The sequence below is a fragment of the Phalangium opilio genome, unplaced genomic scaffold (assembly GCF_054372755.1).
Source record: "Phalangium opilio isolate 3A_F unplaced genomic scaffold, DU_Popi_V2 ptg000041l_1, whole genome shotgun sequence".
Classification (NCBI taxonomy): Eukaryota; Metazoa; Arthropoda; class Arachnida; order Opiliones; family Phalangiidae; genus Phalangium; species Phalangium opilio.
Window position 1 is genome coordinate 7,161,851 of NW_028324165.1, and position 19,419 is coordinate 7,181,269.

A 19,419-nucleotide genomic window follows, 5' to 3' on the forward strand; every position below is an offset into this window, starting at 1 on the left:
CCGAAATAGAACGATAATACCGCTTAAATTGAATGTTAATAGCCCTGATATTGAACGAAAAAAAAACCTAAATTGAACGATAATTGCTCTGAAATTGAACGATAATAGCGATTAAAATGAACGTTAATAACCCTGAAATTGAACGAAAAAACCCCCGAAATTGAACGTTGAGAGTCCCAAAATTGAACGATCAAAGCCCCGTAATTCAACAATAATTCTACCAAAATTGAACGCTTCTGGTAGAAATGTGCAAGTTTAGATTATAAAAATGTTCAAATTTGTGTCTTTTTTATCCATAGTTGAACGACTTAACGTCTAATTTTGGCCGATATAAAGGGTCCAATATTGGACGATATATTTTTGTTCAATTTCGGCCAAAAAAGTGTGCTGTCTCAGTGGCAGCCTATTGCACACTTTCTCGTCCAAGTTTGAACACATATTTCTAAGAGTGTGGTTTGCAGGATATAAATAATTAAGGGGAGCTGAATTCGATTATATAGGAAAAACTGATTAATCAATCAACGTCAACTACATCAAAATACTTGATTCACATGTGCAATAGACAAAGTATTGGATTATATCTCCACCCCGTATGCACCCAAACTCCCCCCTTTCATTAAACGTCTAACGTAATTATTACCCTGAAAATAAACGATCGGGAAAAAAAAAAAAATAATAATAATAATAAAACAGATCCACAAAAATGGCTCGTTCGTGTAACACCTGACAAAATTAGGTTGTGTGAGTATAGAAGAATTAGGATACTATACAAGATGAAAATTAAGTAAAACGGGATTTGAAGGGGGCCATGTTTACACGCAAAACATATTTGTTTACTTCATATAACTATGTTAAGGGAAACAACGCGACAAAATTTGGAGGATTGATGTTTAGACGCGGAAACATATTTGATTCTTTCATATAGCACCTGGCAAATTATATTAGGTTACTGTAGAGGGAACAGAATTAAATGAAGCAGTGAAATACAATTCAAGGGGGGGGGGTTTACTAGCAAAACATGTTTGGTTCCATCCTATAGCTGGTGATAACGTGTTACTATAGAAGATGGGAATTAAGAAAAAGAACAAAACAGAAATTCAACGTTCATTCTTTCAATTAGCACCTGTTAATTTTGATATAAATATGACATAAATAATACAATAAAGACATCGAAAGTTCGGGAACTTCGAATACACCCATCAAAACATAACATCCTTAGTATAATTTTTATTTAATCCAATCCTTAATAGTTACTTAGAGCCTCAATGTTCGTGAAACACATGTGGGGATAAATAATATATCATATTATACAAGCCGTGGATATTTTGTATATAAATACGGAACTTTGGGTAATAAAATCATAAGCGCAAAATGACTAGTACGGAGACTAAAGCCATTTTAATCTACTCGTGGTTCGGGGCTAAGCGTCCCGAGTTAAATTTCACCTACCAGGAAATGGTTAACACCATACAAGTCATGCACAACATGTTTTTCAATGAAATGGTATGCATGGAGGAAAGGGGTGTTGTGGAGGTGCATCTCCCATACTTCCCGAATGTAAGAAAACTGAGGGAAAAATTCTGCAATTGCGGCGGGGTGATGGAGGTGAGTAATATAAGAAACTTTTATTTATAAATAAAGAGAATGAAAATTTAATAAATATGTGTGTGTGTGTGTGTGTGTGTGTGTGTGTGTGTGTGTGCGTGTGTTAGGTGCAGTTAAGGGACCCGAGAATCTCCACTGAGAACCGAGCGCGCGGGGAGATGTTCCTAAACCTTTTCGGAGGATCGATGGATGTAGCCACATCATCCCTGTCCGTAGTTCCGGTTGCACCTCCCCAACCTCAGGAATTCGCAGTCACCGTACCACCAATGGCACCACCACCACCAACTCAGCCGCCACCCCTAAGACGGTCTAGGGCTCAAAAAAGGCCAAGATTCCAACAACCAACGGAGGACTCTAGACCGTCTCTAGAGGATGGATTGGTGGACGGTGACGGTATTTCAAGTTTTTTTTAAAGAAAAATTAAATAAAATAAAAAATAAAAACAAATTAAGAAAATAAATATTTTCCCGATGGGATAAAAAATCAGCATTTGTTTACGAATATTTATTTACTAGAGGCGAAGCATACATTTTCTTTTCCTATTTAATTCCCGGTAAATATGCAAAGTTATCATAATATCATTTAACATAGTATTATTACAATAGGTATTAATAATTTTTTTTAAAGACCACCCTTTAGACATTAGTAACAGGAAATATATTACGTGTAAACCGCAGACTTTAGTAGATACATTTTGCAGGTGATATTTCTGGTATTCGAAATGTTTGGTTAGTTTTCTTATAAAGCTTAGTTCATACACTTCAGGTGATAATCCGAAACTGTCGAAGAAAGTTGTTTTCCCATTTTTTACGTATAGTCCTAACCAGTGACTTCCGGGTTTCGCGCAATCCTCGTTGTTAAGACACAACCCGTATTCTTTAAGGTTACACTTGGGTATATGATTAGAGGGAAAAACACCGATCGCGCGTTTACCGACAGTACATTTTAAAATGTTTCTTATTTCATTTGAATTCATCCCTGTTCGTAAATAACACCACGATCCCGAGATATTTGTAGGAGTGATTCAAATTCAGCGAAGAGAATGACGGATAGGTTATGAGCTACTGGAGAGTTAAATTTCATATGCAAACGTAAATTCCCAGTTCGAACTGGTTCTCTATGACTTTCGCCCGATAATTGATCTGGAGTTAAGTCGATAACGTAAAGGGTGTTCCCGTTTATATAGTCATCGAATGTTATATTATTGCCACTGTCCTTCTTATAATTATTCAATCCCTCAGTCAAGCTCAAGTACTCCCTCTTACACATATTTTGCGCGAATGATGGTCTGAAACCCTCGTTAGGGAATCTCTGATTACCGATAGTCACCTCTAAGTAATTTAAACCTAAATGTTCAAATGCGAGAGGGTTTTGATGGTAGTGACCATTGAAAGCTGATGAGCGCACAATTCCTATGGTCAGTCTTTGGGGGAGTTTCCCCATATATAAATTGTCACGTAGGGTCTCCATGGAACCGGTGGGGATTGTAAACAGTTTACATTCTATTCGATTCAACAGGTATTTAGCTGTTGTTTTCTCTAAGGCCATTAAGTGGCCGAGTACTATATCCGGATTAATTTTAACCCTTCTGATATACAGTGTGCTGTCTATGATATTTATTTTATAACTCTTTGTATTATTAGTTGGAGTTAAGAGTGCGAATGCGGGATTACTTCTACTGAATTTCAATCTCAATGATACCCCGTTCAATAGAAATTTATCAGAGTTAAAGATTTCATGATGAATATTGGAAATTAATTGTACGGATTTTGATTCTGCTATCTCTTCCTGACGTTTTTTGAGTCCGCTTTCCGGTTTTGAAAATGCCGTATTGACGTTAATACCATCATTTCCTTCAGTTAGTAAACGTGTAGCGAGGTATGTTTTCTTCGCTTCACTACCGAAATTAAGAAGATCGCTTACCGCGCCTTTGTAAGCGTATGTTGGGAGACCGTTAGATATACAGGTGTCATTCAAATAAACGTCTAATTGTGATAAAATCGCGTTTATGAAATTATTTACGGGGGCTACTTGCTCCCCAGCTGGCAAATTATCACCATTTTCCTCGGTAACTTTAACAACAATTTCTATTAAAGATTGAGCTAAAGCTAAATAATAATCCGGGGTGCCATGAACTAAATACTCGATGGGTGCACCTGTTGTCGATAAATTACCTAACGGTTTGAATAAAACAGTCTCCGATTGTTCAATGCAGTGATTGGTAATCGGTTCGTTGAAAAAATCTAAATTAGACATCAAAAGTGCCATTGCTTAATCTAAGTAATCTTTTTTCCGTCTGACCCGCTTGTGTTTCACGTTAGAAATGGACTCCTTAGTCTTTCGTCGTCTCTTTAAATGTCTTCCTTTCCCTGATTGGAGTCCACTGATTATATTGGTTCCTGCATTCTTGAGTCGAGTTTTAGCGCTCTCCTTAAAATTAGCACCTTCAGCCAAATCTGATAATACGTTTGCTGAAGCTTTCAGAGCCTCGTTTTTAAGTAAACGTCCGGCGGGTGCAAATATTGGTTTCAGATAAGAAAATATATTTTTGAAAATGGAACCAAACCCGGCACCGGAATGTGTAGGTGGGGAGGAGAAATAAGGTAGATCACCCCCGACTTGGGAGAAATATATAACATATGGGTTATTTTCCATCCTTGTTCCGTCTCCGTATGTGCACTTTTGCTATGGTCTGTCCGCGGTGAAATGCCAGGAAACTCCCATCGCTAGTTCTTATATTGACTTCAACCGTTTCAATTATATTCGACTTGAGTTTAAAATAATCAGGTTCATTATATTCCAAAGACATGATTTCACGATGTTTCCCCACATTATTAAATGGGATGATTTTTAATATTGGGGCATATGTATCGCCGACAGGTGTTTCCTCAACTAATGATGAATAGACGAATAAATTTTGAACACCTTTCGCGATGTCGGGGATACCTCTAGATTTAACAGAGCCGGTTAATCTTATACCGATTTGGTTCCCTGTAAATCCTAAAATATTTCCTAGTTCGGGAGAATCCGCGGGAAATTCAATAGAATAATTTGAATTAACTCTCATCAGTGTTCGTCCGTCCAATTTTTTCTCGAAGTGTATCTGATTTTTGATATTGTCCGGTAATTTACTCTTAATATTATTGAACAGATCTTCAATAGTTCTATAGTATCCCTTATCAATATTAAGGTTGATTACTGTTGCCTCCTCTTTCTTTATACTATTAACGTGAATAACGTTTGACGCTTTCATAAAGTCATATTTCTCACCGGATGGTTTTAAAAACATGAACTGTAAGTGCTTTGATTTGGAATTTCCCGTTAGCAACTCCTCTCTGAAACCTATGAAGTCGGCTAGTTGTTTGTCTAATTGAAGTTCTATATTCGGCTTTAACTCAATCTCCAGTTTCCTCTTTTTTTCATCACCATGGTCAATTATGTTAACGGTTCCGTCATCCCCCAAATGGAAAACCAAACTATTTGCGATTAAATAATAAATATCTAAACCATCAAGTACGCTATCACCCCACTCGGAATAAGGTAACTCGAAAGTCCTTATTTTCCTACGATTAACAGGGTGTTTATAAAGATTGAACGACGTTGCCGTGATTGGTATATTATCATATTCAGTGGGTAATATAAGCTCTTTTAACCCCACCTCATATCAGGGTTGGCAAAAATCCGGATAATTTGAATAAAATCCAGACCAGTGGTTTTTATTGGATTAAACCGGATTTTATTGGATTTATCCGGATTTTTTAAAAACACGAGTTATTTTAGGTTTTTTTGAAGGCAAAGTACTTCTGTTTAGGTCTTATTTTAGTTTTGGGGCACTCCCCGACCCCTAGCCCCGATTCCAATATAGTCTGCTAGTTTAACTGATAAAATGTTTTCACGAAATGGATCCCTTACAAGGGGACTTTCCTTATAAATTCCGGGTTTGGCTTGGCAAAGGCTAGTGGGCGGGATTTATACATGCACGTATAAATGCCGGTTCACGGGTAGTTGAGCGGTTTTCAAAAGAGCGTTTTGGAATAAAGCGGTTCCCAAAACAGCGGTTTGCAAAACCGCGTGGAAGCAAAATCTCGGTTGCTGTTTCCGCGTTTCTCAATACAGCGCAATTTCCCAAAACAGCGGTTGCTGTTTCCGCCCAAACTGTGATTGATAGGGAGGGAAATCTCTATTATATTAAGTATACAGGGTGGCTTCGGTATTAGTGGCCAATAGCTTCTATGGGATAGTATTATTCCACTGAAAATAGTATGTTTCCTACCATATTGTGTTGCAGGATTGATAACGTGAATAATAGATATGTAATGTAATAGACTGCTGTAATCGAAATAATGTTAAACGTATTGCCCACAGTTTAAAGGGAGGGTGAAGTAGAAAATCAAGTGATTTTTTATCGATTTTTCTACTAATTATAAGACCAGTCTGCATAGTCAAACATCCAGGAAATACTTCCGAATGATTTTAAAATTCGAATTAGGTTCAGATTTTAAGGATAATTTTAAAGAAGGTCCTCCGGCCAATCGCGTAACGTCCTGCCTAACTGGACAGTAACCGGTAACATAACTATTAGTTTTATCATTCATAATAAATAATCTTTAGTTGTCGCTACATATATTTTTGCCTTGTTTCTGGTTGTATTTTAATTATTTATATGGCACAAAATTGATTTTTCCCCATTCATAATTAAGCCGGATATTTTAGGTGGATTTTTTTAAGTGGATTAATCCGGATTAAACCAGGTGGTTTAAACCGGACTGGATAGGTAGTTGCCAACCCTGCCTCATATTCCCCATTTAGAATTATTTCCTTCGGGAGTAACATTTTGAAACGACTCTGGGTATTATCTTTAAATACATCTAGACTCGCTGTAGATATAGCGAACAAATAAAACGAATCCCTCATATTGTTAACGTCTTATTTAACCAACCGCTAACTGATATATGAACTAAATCAGACAAATAAAGATATTTAAATCATTTTATTTACTTTCACTCGCATTAAGGTTTACAAATTTACAATCAGGACTTTATATGATTTACATAGGAGTCGATAATTCTAGGGGAAATACCCCACTCAGTTGATTCCTGATTTAGGATATCAGCTTTAAGTTTACCAGATGAAAGAAAAGTTTTTACAATAGTCGAAACATCTACGAATGAACGTGCAGCTTCGGCTGTTCTATTCAGGGCATGCTGATAAAAATATATAACGCCGTATATTCCCTCTAACTCTAAGGACTCTTTGGCTGGTTCGAAGTAAAGTCGGACCTTAGTAGCCCAATCATTGGTGATACAGGGGTGTCCAAGTTGATTCCCCATCTGCAGTTGACAACCATTACACTCGTTCGACGCGATTTTATTGATAGCGGCCTTTAAATAATATGTTAGAGTTTCCTTAATCTCAAAATTCTTCATGAGACTGCCATGGTTGTAGAGAAATTCTATGGTGTCGATGGACTGAGAAAGGGCTTCCCACTCTTTCAGAGTTAAAGTTATCCCGGAAACACTTGATGAGTCCTTCTTACGACGTAGTAATAGCACCTGATCTTCCTCCAATTCATCGAGTACAGTCGCCCACGCATCGTTTGATAGAAAATTTTCCGACAAAGAAAACATTCTCTCCTTTGGGGTTATACTTTGACGAAACCCGAAAGTTTCAATGGACAAACTACTCGTCAATTTAACTAGACCATTGACATGAAATTTAGTTAACACAACCCCCTCCATAGTTGGTAAATATTTTTTTAAGGGGAGTGAATATCTAAAAACTCTTATGTTCAGAAATAATTCATTCGTGCAACGTCGACGGTTGATAGTTATAAATTTCGTCGTAGTACCATCCACCTTTTTGTAGGGGTCAACAAGAGGTTCCTTATATATTAAATCAAACCCGTTTGCCATTGGAGATGTGTTAGCTGATACGTCATTACTAAAAAGGTGTTTCTTTCAATGTAATAATAACTTAAAAAATCGCGAATAATTTCAGCAGGCTAAAAAACTTACCTCTCCATTTCAGAAGTGTTTTCCCCGGATTCAGACATCTTTTCAACAACTTATCCGACTGTTAAATGCAAAACTAGTCACGTTTTCACTCTTTTATATACTAACGGTGATGGGATTATTTACCTCGAATTAAATGAAAACATTTCATACACCCTCCCCCCTTATTATTAGGTGAAACAAACGACATTCCTCCTCAATGATTTGGGATCATCCCCCCCCCCTATTAAAACAGATGTTGTTCGATCGTACGCAAAGTATACACCTATGGACACTCATTCTCTAGTAGAACGCGGAAGTATATTACCACCTGTCTGTCCCCCTGTCTGACCCCCTCCCTATCCTTAGGGATAGTATACCTAAGTGGGGACATCCAACTCGTAGGAGTCGTGACTCCCCATAGAAATAACATTATAACTCTTGACTCCCCATAGAAGAAGACTCCCCATAGAAATAACGTTAACTCCTTGGAGATAGTATACCAAAGTGGGGCATCCAGCTCACCTGGGAGTCGTGACTCCCCATAGAAATAACATTAACTCCCGACTCCCCATAGAAATAACCTGGACTCCCGACTCCCGGGTGAGCTGGATGCCCCACTTTTTACCTACTAATAATTTTTTTTTCTAATAATTTTTCTATTATATTTAGAAATAGACCTTTCTTTCAAGGTATAATCAGTTATGTAACCTGAACTTTACCTTTAAAAACGACAATATTTGTTTCGGATAAAGTCGTTTTCATTAAGAACTTTCAAACATTTCCCGATAAGTGTTATAGAGCGTGACAATCTTGCAACGCCCTAACACAACACATTTATAGATTTAACGAATATTTCTTCGCCATTGTTTATAGCAACGTTTTAACACTTAGCTTGCAAAAGAAATGCCTAGCCTGACCAGTAGCTGAACTTGGCCTTGGTAGACATATTTAAACTAGGAACACATAATATCTCCTTTACATGGTCTGTACTAAATTGTCTATGGTTTCTTCTCCATCATAGACATTGTAAATGATAAATACGAAATTGAACTTATCAACAAACTTTGAATAAAGTCAACGTCAATTCTGATGCAATTCAAGACAGAGTATAGCATCGGTGCAGATTTAAATTTGTTAATTAAAAAACGTTCTAAGATCGCTTCATCAGTAGGCAAACCCACGAACTTTGGTCTCAGATGGCAAGCCGAAATTAACATAGAATTACAAGTGCTAATACTCGCTAAATTAACCAATACATATAATGTGCACATTAGCGGTAAAAATGTATATATGAGAAAGGCAATGGTATATATCTTCGAATCATTACTCAATGCACAAAGCGAGACGTTAACAGCAACATTAGAAAAAAATTCAACTAGCCACAAACAGAGCAGTATTTTAGCATTTGAATCAGAGTCTTGAACCATTTTCAATATGTCTGTATGAACTAACGCGATGTCTTTAATGTCCATTTTAGGGTCTTTAATCATATTAGCTAATTCAATCACACGAAACCGCACAACGTGGGCTTGAAAAGCCAAAATAATTTGAAAAAGAAACGGCACGATTAAAATTAATAAAAACAAAGTGTGATCAAATACGCAAACAATTTTGGCTAAAACTAGATTCAGTTTTAAAAAACGCGAATCGTAAAAGTTGTACTCGATGTAAAGTAAAGTCTCGTTTACGTTAAATTGGGCGAGTTCGACCATTTCTATTGAAATCATCAAAATGTATAACAACAACGAGAATGTTACGAATATTCGATAAGAACTTGTTTCAACGGCCTTTTTCGTCAGCGTCCATATTTTTACGAAATCTGCGCTAAATGATTTACTGAAGAGGCAGATATTTATTATGAAGCAAGCCGCAAATAAACGCGTTAGAAACGTAATTTCAAACAAAATTGAAATTCCGTCTAATTCAACACGAAAATTAAATTCGATTGCCCAACATATCATATGTAATCCGTACGAATTTGCAATCAGAAAAGTTATCATTCCTCGTTTAGTGAATCGATGTCGCTTTTCACCAAACCTAATTAATCCCAGACATTGCAGCATTTTCAATATAACAAACGTGAACATATTTTTGCTGTTAGATTCATTTCTATTTCCATGACCAAACATTTCGCAACATTTTAAAGTTGTGATATTTCTGCTAACACTTAAATTTCTAATTCTATGCCTACGAGCAAACATTTTTAGTCTTAAATACACGATCATCAAAATCTACCGAAACACTAACGTTAGTCTTTTCTTGTAAAGACTCGGAGCAGCGAATGTTAAAAGTAATTTAAATAGTTTAAAAGAAAAGGAAAAATATAAATAAATATATTATTTGGGTGTGGCTACCTGTTGGCGAGACAGAAGAGTGACAGACGCTAGAGAACACGCTCGTACAATAGACCATTTCATTAAGTACTAGCAGAGAAACCAACACAAGGTGGGGAAACTACCCTACTGTGTTATTTCCCTCGCACCAAGGGATGGAGCCAAAGTTCACAACACGCGGTGGTAGGGTAGCTAACTCGTATAGCCTCTAGCGGTGCTTCTAGGCACGACTGAAATAACCCAAGAAGGTGACTGTTGTGTTTGTTTCTCCGCGTTCATAAATAGTATGGATTTGCTTAACTCAATTAACTATCCTTAACGAGTTGTCCAGGGACATCCCTTAGCTAAAACATTTCCTCGACCGCATATCATAATCTTTGTCTCATGAAAGTGAATCCATATTTTGTCTAGCGTAACACAAAACCATATTTAATAACTAGCTAAGGTAACATAAGAGATGGTCCAACAGTTAGGGTGCATCCGTTTCTAGTTACTCTTGTTTTTCGTTTACCAGAGGTTCACAGACAAACAGACACACATACATATCAGTATCGCATAAGCTAGTTTTGTTATTACATAACCACACGTAACTAAAAATAACCAAAAATGCATTTGAACATTTAATTAAAATGTATCTATTTTACAATGTAAGTCAAATTAATTAATTTAATTCCTTACTGCAAATTAAAAAAGTTAGGTGTGTAGATGAAAAAATATCGCTAAAAATTGGCTATAATTAGGAGCAATAATCTTTATGTAATCACGATTGCTCTAAACCAATTTTGATGATATTGAAAGCGAGGGGGAAGACACTTGAGAACTCAGGTGTACAATATGACTTGAACTCAATGTACTGTCAAAGCTGAACTCTGAGTTCCGAAGGATTTGAACTCAATGCACTGTCAAAGCTGAACTCATTTGAACTCAGGTGTACACAGAGGTCCAAAGCGTCTACCCCCTCGATTGAAAGTTCTTCCAGAAACTGTTTTCAATATTCGCATGAACCTTGCAACTTATGACGCAATAATATTCACTATGGCGCTGTAGATTTGACTTATAAACTATTCATTGTCCTGACGTCGTCACATTGTCGTAAATGACGCAATTAGCGGGGTTACAGGGACACACGTAATTACCACCCCCGACTATCACTTAATAATCTACGGTTTCTTCTCCACCAAAGACATTGTGAACGACAAATATGAAATGGAACTTAACACCAAGCTTTGAATAAAGTCAACGTCAATTTTGATGCAATTCAAGATCGAGTAATGCATCGGAGTCGATTTAAATTTGTAAATTAGAAACCGGCAGTAGACAAACCCACGAACCTTTTTCTCAAATGACAAGCCGAAATTAACATTGAGTCGCAGGTGCTAATACTCGATAAAATAACCAGTAAATATAGTAAAGTAATTAATGGTAAAAATATGTACATGACAAATGCAATGTGGTATAACTTCGTTTCGTTACTGAATACAGAACTCGAGACGTTAACAGCAACATTAGAGAAAAATTCGACTAGCCACAAACATAAAAGTATTTTAGCATTTGAATCCGAGTCTTGAACCATTTTCACAATGTCTGTATGAATTTCCGCGATGTGTTGAACGTTCATTTGCGGGTTTTTAATCATATTAGCTAATTCAATCACTCGAAACCGCACAACGTGAGCTTGAAAAGCCAAAATAATTTGAAAAAGAAACGGGACAGTTAAAATTAAATAAAAAAACAAATCTTCAATTACAATAACTATTTTGGCTAAACCCAGATTGTGTTTTAAATACCGTGAATTGTAAAGGCTGTATTCAATGTAAAATAGAGTATCTACTGAGGTAATTTCGATGGAATATGTCAAAAAGTGGGACAATAATGTGAAAATTCGATAAGAACATGTTTCAATCTGCATTTTCGTTAGTGTGCATATTTTGAAGAAATCGGTGCTAAATGTTTTACTGAAGAGACAGGTATTAATTATAATGCAAACCGAGAATACACGCGTTAAAAACGCTATTTGGAACAAAATATCAGCTCCGCGTAATTGGGTACGCACGTTGAATTCGATTGCCCAACAAGTCATGTGTAATGCAAAACAATGTGTAATTATAAATGTTAACAATCCTCTTTTAGTGAATCGTTTTCGTTTTTCACCAAACCTCACTAATCCCAGGCATTGCAGTATTTTCAAAATAACAAAGGTAAACAAATTTTTGTCTACACTTAATTTTCCAATTAAACGATGAAACATTTTAGAACACTTTTTAGTCATGAAATTTTGGCAAACCCTTAGATTTCCAATTATACGAAGAAACATTTTAAGTCAAATAACACGTTGACCAAAATCTACCGGAAAACTGACGTTTGTACGGTTTATTCCCTTCTCGAACACTAAGATTTCCAATTTGAGGAGCAAACATTTTGAAACATTTTTTCACTCATATTTCACGAACAATAATAGTTAACGGAGATTCTAGTATTCGCCACTGCACTCACCTTCAATTTTATTTCATTGTTTTAGATACTGAGTGCTTTCTTTGTAACTAAAACGCAATGTGGGTATTAGCTTCATAGTTTCTAACCTTTGCACAAACATTAAAAGCGAAAATATAGATTTCAGATAAAGTTGTTATTACGAAGAATTGTATCATGAAGAACCGTCAAAACATTGCCAGATAAAAGGCATCGTGAGTGACCGTTTTGGAAACGCCCGAGAGACAGTGTAAAAAATAAACACTTTTTTGTAGATTCAGGGATAGATTTAATTTTAGAAGTAGGAATGAAGAATGGTTAGTATTTACTTCAGTCCGACTCATACCCCAATATAGAGCCACTCCGTCCAACACGTAACGAAAAGTTTAAATTATCTTATTGGCTCACTTAAACTACGTTTTGATGACGTTGCTGACGGGGACGGAGGCGAAAAATACTTAATTCTTTTTTACCTCTGTCGCTATGACCCGTCCGCCTCTTCTTTCATACCCCCTCCGTCCCGTGGAAGGGGGTCCGGAACTTTGACGCGCGCCCACATTACCCTGTTCTCCATTCCTACTTCTAAAATTAAATCTATCCCAGGACTAATTAAACGCTAAATATTTTGAAATAAGAGACAATTATTTTTCCTTTATACTTAAAGGCCGTTCTTTTAAGGTATAATGTTATGTTACCTAAACGTTACCTTTAAGTGTCGTGACGTAATAGCTTTCGGGTAATTAACTTGCGTCAGTGTCTCAGAGGGTATGTCAAACACTAATATGCGACTATCACTAATTGGTCTATGGTTTCTTCTCCACCATTGTCAAAGTGAATGACAAATATGAAATTGAACTTAACACCAAGCTTTGAATAAAGTCAACGTCAATGCTGATGCAATTCAAAACCGAGTAATTCATCGGAGCCGATTTAAATTTCTTAATTAAAAAACGTTCTAAGATCGCTTCGTCAGTAGACAGACCCACGAACTTTTGTCTCAAATGACAAGCCGAAATTAACATCGAGTCGCAGGTGCTAATACTCGCTAAAATAACCAGTAAATATAACGTACAAATTAGCGGTAAAATGGTATAAATGCCTTCGGAAACAACGTGTAATGTAGAGCGCGGTATCATTACGAAAATAGAGACGTTAACAGCAACATTAAAAAAGAATTCAACTAGCCACAAACACACAAACATTTTTGCAATTGAATCCGAATCTTGAACCATTTTCACAATGTCTGTATGAATGGCCGCGACGTGTTTAACGTTCATTTCAGGGTTTTTAATCAGATTAGCTAATTCAATCACTCGAAACCGCACAACGTGAGCTTGAAAAGCCAAAACAATTTGAAAAAGAAACGGTACAATTAAAAGAAGGAAATAAATCACGTAATCAATCTGGATTACCATTTGGGCTAGACCTAAATTCAATTTTAAATACATGGAATTGTAAAGGTCGTATTCTATATAACGTAAAGTATCGTTTACGTTGGCTTGCGCGATAGCGGCCATTTTGATGAAAATCATCAAAACGTTGGACAATAATGAGAGAGTTACAAATGCTCGAAACGAACTTGTTTCAATCTCCATTTTCGTCAGAGTCCATATTTTCATGAAATTGGCGCTAAATGTTTTACTGAAGAGGCAGATATTAATTATGAAGCAAACCGTAAAAACACGCGTTACATACGCAATTTGACGCAAAATATCAACACCGCCTAATTGAACACGAAACGTAAGTTCAATCGCCCAAACAACAACGTGTAATCCGTACAAATTCGCAATCAGAAATGTTAACAATCCCTTTTTAGTGAATCGTTGACGCTTTTCACAAAACCTTACTAGTCCCAAACAACGCAACATTATCAAAATAACAAGAGTGAACACATTTTTGCGCACACTTAGATTTGCAATTCCACAGCCAAACATTTGGAAAAAATGTTTAGACATGATACACGCTCGAAGAAGTCAACCGAAACAATGTTCTGTTCTTACAAATTGCAAATGTCTTTCAATGGGTCGATTCAACAGTATAACATATTTCTCAACTTGGAAACGGGTTATAATCCATATTCTTATTTAAGGCGAACAGAGGTTCAAGCAGGGAGTGGTTCAAGTAAACAGCAATACATGTACGTACAATCTTTGTTCGAATAATGGGCGTCGATTGTAAGTGCTTTCTTAAGGATTAAAACGTCTTTTCATTTAAAAATAACAATGTAAAATACATTAGCTACGAAGCCTACCTACATAATCTTAAAGAAAAAGTAGAGGTAACATAACATTATACCTTAAAGAACGGCGTTTTTCTAAATATGAAAGCATAATTAGCATTTAATTTGTCTTAAAAACGAAGACTACTGAACCATCCGCCATTGGTTTAGAGCCGTCTGCTAAACCGAGCCTATTACCCCTACGCGATTGGTTGAATTTTCTCACAGGCTGAGAGATATAAGGGCGAGAAATAGCACAGGTCCACAGGTCTAAAACCAGTTTATTAATTGCTCGGACCAGTTTTTTTATTCAAAATCCGGGGGTTACTGGTCCTTGGGACCAGTTTATTAATTGAGAACTTTTATGAAAATTCAGGAGGGACCAGTTTAAAAATTCTAGTCATTATAAATTTCTACTCCACGGATATAGACTCCTAGCCTTTGGCTGGTTCTCAACTTCTCATTCTTGCCTTCCTTGCTACAACCACAGCCCACTCGATCACGCTTTGGCTTCACACTCCACACAATTCTTTTCCTATGTAAAAGCGCGTGTTGGTAATTTTGGGCTTTTTTGCTCGAAAAATTCAAGGAGCTAGCTTTTAACCTATGGGAGGAACACTGTTATTTAGCCCAAATTTTGAAACTACCGGTTCAAATCTGTTGAAATTTTAAAGAGATGTGCAAAACGTTTGCTACTTTTTCAAATTTTCAAAAGTTTCCCTTTAATAGTTTTTTGTATAAATATTAGAACGAAAGTAAGCCCTAATTAAATTTGGTCTTCGAACGGTTTAATAAGTTTCTTCCGTTTCACTTGATCGAATCTCTTGAAATTTTAGTGAGAGGCATATTGAAGGGTTTTAAATTATGATGCAAAGTTTAATGTTCTTACAGAAAGCTTTGAAAGAGAAAAACTTTAAACAAAAATACCAAACACTATTTTGTATATCTCATTAAAATTTCAAGAGATTTCAATAAGTATTTTCAAAATTAGGACCAAAAACGGTGTTCCTCCCAGGCTCCCATTGACAGCAATGTTAAGAGTTAACTCTGATTTTTGACATAATTTTGTGCATTTCTCGTTTTGAGGCCAAAGTGTGATCGAATGGGCTGTGCGTCAAGGAAATAATCCCTTATTTTTTAAATAGGATTAGTAAAAAATAAATTAGGGATAGGGTCACTGGTCCCAAAAACCAGTTTAATATTGTAGACGCTGGGGGTCACTGGTCCCGAGGACTAGTTTCAAAAAAATCCTTATTTCTAAGACTGGTACCATAGTGGTAAGGTGGTTCGATTTAGCAGACGCCACTAAACCAATGGGGGCGCAGTACTCCTCGTTTTTAAGACTAATTAAATGCTAATTATTTTGTAATAAGAGATCATTTATTTCTTTTTAATATTATTCCTTTAAAATTTAGAAAAAGGCCGTTCTTTTAAGGCATAATGTTATGTTACCTGAACTTTTCCTTTAACACAAACTTGTGACCGTCGAGGAAAGAAGTTTTCAAGTCATTGTGCAAAAATAACACATTTATGAATTTTGAAATTTGTTTTTGCAATTCTTTAATTCAATTTTCAGTTATTTTAGTTCGCCAAAAGTAAAGCAAGCCCAGAATATGTACCAGTCCTTGGTCGAACTTTGCTAACAGCGAACTGGCGAAAAGTTAAATCCGTATTCTCTGTTTCTAAACTTACTGACATTTGACATTATTCAAAACTGAGACTTAATTTTGACTTTGGGTTATGGGTCATGTCTAGGGATTTCGCGAGTACTAACATTTCCTGATTTCTCAAGATAATTAAGATTTATTCCACAATTTTTCAAAATGAATACGATTTGCTCTAGTTATTCAAGACGATTACGATTTTCCACAATTTTTCCAAATGATTACCATTTCCTCTAATTTTTCAAGACGATTATGATTTCCCCAACTTTTCAATATGATGATTTTTCCTAATTTTTCAAGTTAATAGTGACTTTCCCTGATATTTCACTTAGTTTTATGATTTAAACCAGGGATATATTTAATTTTAGAAGTAGGAATGGAGAACAGTTAGTATTTACTTCAGTCCGACTCATAGACCACCCAGTATAGAGTCCCTCCCTTCAACACGTAACGAAAAGTTAAAATTATCTTATTGGCTCACTTAACCTACGCTCTGATGACGTTGCTGTCGGCGACGGCGAAAAATACGTTATTCCTTTTTACCTCTGTCGCTATGACCCGCCTCTTCTTTCATACCCCCCTCCGTCCCGTGGAAGGGGGCCCGGGACTTTGACGCGCGCCCACATTACTCTGTTCTCCATTCCTACTTCTCAAATTAAATCTATCCCTGATAAAAGATAACCGTGGAACTTAAAATTGTTTGTGACTTTAGGAAGGTTGTATCTTGCATTTTACGTACTGGTAATGTTGCACTCAACTTTATGTTCTTAGACAATATTACTTAAGAATTTTTGCGAATAGAAATTGATAAATAAAATAACTTGATCTAAAAACTACTTTTTTCCTTTAATGTTTTGAACAAACGTGACTTGCCTAATAAAAATAATTTTTTAACTTTATACGTTGTATAGAGTTGAAATAGTTCAACAACAGGTGCTTGTTTCACTAGTAGTTTAACATAAGTCCCACCCATGTTGGAACAAATACTGCGGTGGTCCATGGTCAATACTCCGTCCTTGACGGTCCTTCTCAACAGTATGTTAAATAACACCTACCATGTATGGATTAAAGTTTCTAGAGTCAAAAATTGCGTTATGTGTTTCAAGAACGGAGCAAACTTTGGTGTTTCGATAGATTTTGGTGATAGTCTAACGTGAGTAAGTTTGTAAACCCTTAATTTGCTCAAATGTTACGTAGCGTTTAGGAAAAATGGTAATGTGCATTACTAATAATGAAAACAGTACACTCTATCTACTCAGTATCATGTTAACTAAACCATACTATTTATGAACCAAACTCTCTTACCGTAAAAACATTTGCGAAGTTGGAAAACGGAAAAAACGTTAGTATTTTGGTAGATTTTTGGTGATCGTGAACCGTGACCAAAAGTGCTTAAAATGTTTCCCCGTATAATTGGAAATCTAAGCGTCTGCAAAACTGTCGTAACTAAAAAGTGTTCTAAAATGTATCGTCGTGGAATAGGAAATTTAAATGTAGACAAAAATATGTTCACCTTCGTTGTATTGAAAATTCTGGTTTGTCTGGGATTAGTTAGGTTTGGTGAAAAACGTCAACGATTCACTAAAAAAGGATGGGTAACATTTCTAATTGCTAATTCTTACGCATTACGCGTGATCTTTTGGGCAATAGAACTAAATTTTCGTTTCCAAATAGGCGGATTGGATATTTTGTTACAAATTATGTTCATAACGCGTGTACTTGCGGCTTGCTTCATAATTAATATCTGTCTCTTCAGTAAAACATTTAGCGCCAATTTCGTAAAAATTTGGACACTGACGAAAAATGTCGTTGAAACAAGTTCTTATCGAATACTCGTAACATTCTCATTGTTGTCCAACATTTTGGTGATTTCAATGACAATAGTCGAAATCGCTCAATTTAACGTAAACAAGACTCTACTTTACATTGAATACAACCTTTACGATTGGCGATTTTTAAAAGTGAATCTTGGTTTAGCCAAAATTGTTAGCGCAGTTGATCACGTGACTTATTTCCTTATTTTAATTGTACCGTTCCTTTTTCAAATTGTTTTGGCTTTTCAAGCTCAAGTTGCGCGGTTTCGAGTAATTGAATTAGCTAATATGATTAAAAACCCTGATATTAACGTTCAACACATCGCGGCCATTCATACAGACATTGTGAAAATGGTTCAAGATTCGGATTCAAATGTTAAAATACTTTTATGTTTGTGGCTAGTCGAATTCTTCTCAAATGTTGCTGTTAACGTCTCAATTTCTCTATTGAGAGACGCACCGATGATAAATGCCATTTCTTTAGCAATATATACATTTCTACCGCTAATTTGTACATTATATTTATTGGTTATTTTAGCGAGTATTAGCACTTGCGACTCTATGTTAATTTCGGCTTGTCATTTGAGAAAAACGTTCGTTGGTTTGTCTACTGGCGAAGCGATCTTAGAACGTTTCTTAATTTACAAATTTACATCGGCTCCGATGCATTACTCGATCTTGAATTGCGTCAGAATTGACGTTGACTTTATTCAAAGCTTGTTGTTAAGTTCCATTTCGTATTTATCATTCACTTTGACGATGGCGGCGAAGCAACCATCATAAACAATTTAGTAGAGACGATAGTATGCCCTTATTCAAAAAGAAGGGGATAACAGAAGGATGACACTCTGTCTCCTCTTAATGCTTAAGTTAATAATGGTGAAATGAATTTAATTCCTTACTCTAAATTAATAAAGTTATTTAGGTAGAAGAAAACCACTCCAAAATAATGACTCTAATTGGAAATTTTTTGGAGGAAATGTGCTTTGTATTTGTAATGTACCATAATGCTCTATAGAAAATTAAGTGTAGGAAAAAAATGTTCGCCTTCGTTATATTGAAACTGCTTCAATATCGTGAATTAATTAGGTTCGGTGGAAGTCAAAGTGTCTGCAATAATATCACGAGTAAAAAATGTTTCAAAACGTTTGGTCGTATTGAATTAGCAAGTATGATTAAAACCCCGAAAATTAACGTTAACCACATCGCGGACATTGTGAAAATGCTTCAAGACTCAGTATCAAATGTCAAAATACTTTCGTGTTGGTGGCTGGTCGAATTATGTATTAATTTTGCTGTTAACGACACGTCTCGATTTCTGCA